Genomic DNA, 1,302 nt, shown 5'->3' with positions numbered 1-1,302 from the left:
TATAAGTTTAGGAAAAGTGCTGAGATATATACATATACATACATATATATACATATATACATATACATATATATACATATATACATATATACATACACACATATACACATATACATATGTGTGTGTGTGTGTGTGTGTGTATAGTGGAGCCAGTGTTCAACTACCAGAAATATTGTGTTACAGAGACTCTGGCCAAGACAAGACAAGCTAAAAAGTAAGAAGTGCCCTTTGTTTAATTGGCATAAAGCGGTGATCTCCTGAAAATCTGGCTCCTTTTTTTTCCCCCAAAATTTGGGATATTTTAGCCTAAACGGAATTTAGTGTGAAGCACGCAGGCTAGCTTGGAAATAGCTATAAAATAACTATTGTGCTTGGTGCTAAAAGTGAGATGGTCAGGAAAGATATAAAAACACCAGTCACATAGGAATGACATTGAAAAAAAAAAACCCTCAAGTTATAATTGGGTTGGTGGTGGTACAATCCTTTAATCTCAGTACTCGGGAGGCAGATTTCTGAGTGTGAGGTCAGCCTGGTCCTCAGAGCAAATTCTAGGAAAGTTGGGGCTGCACAGAGCAACCCTGTCTTGAAAAAACAAAGGAAAAACCCTCAAGCTATAAAGTCATTAAGAGGGTAAAGTTAGGTCTGGCTTAACAAAAGCCCAACAACTTGAGTTCCTGGAACCCAAGGTCCAGCTGGAGCCATGACTCCACACACATCACACACACACACACACACACACACACACGCGCGCGCGCGCTACTAATTTTTTTTAAAATGAAACTTAAGTACCATCCAATGTGTTTCCTTCTCCCCATCCTTGACTGTAAGCCTAAAATGGCCATGAACTCTGTGTAGCCAGGAATGGTTTAAACTGATCCTTCTGCCTCTGTCTGGAATATGCTGAGATTACAAGCTTGGGCCGCCAACTCAGTATTATACAGTTTGTCCCACAGAATTCAGGGTTTTATGGATGTTAGCTGAGCACTCTATTAACAGAGCCACATCCCCAGCCCCTCATGGATTCCATATTACAAATGGAAGCACACTAGTCAAGCATGCTAATGCTTAGCCCCTTCCTGTACTCAACACTCTGGTTCCTTAGTCTCAGAGAAGCCATGGCAGCTTGGCAAAGGGCACACGATGGGTTGTTTAGTATCAGTGTTTAGTATCAGTGACTAGGTGAGGCGACAGGGCCTATTTATGCGAGTTTCCCTGAAGGGATGGGGGTTGAGTCTTAAGGTCCTGGCCTTAAGACTGCCATCCTCTGTCTGAAGAAATAAGGACCACCCTTTTTATCATCAT

Source organism: Rattus norvegicus, chromosome 20 (genome assembly GCF_021556685.1).
Source record: "Rattus norvegicus strain SHRSP/BbbUtx chromosome 20, alternate assembly SHRSP_T2T, whole genome shotgun sequence".
Lineage (NCBI taxonomy): Eukaryota > Metazoa > Chordata > Mammalia > Rodentia > Muridae > Rattus > Rattus norvegicus.
This window is presented reverse-complemented; position numbering follows the sequence as displayed.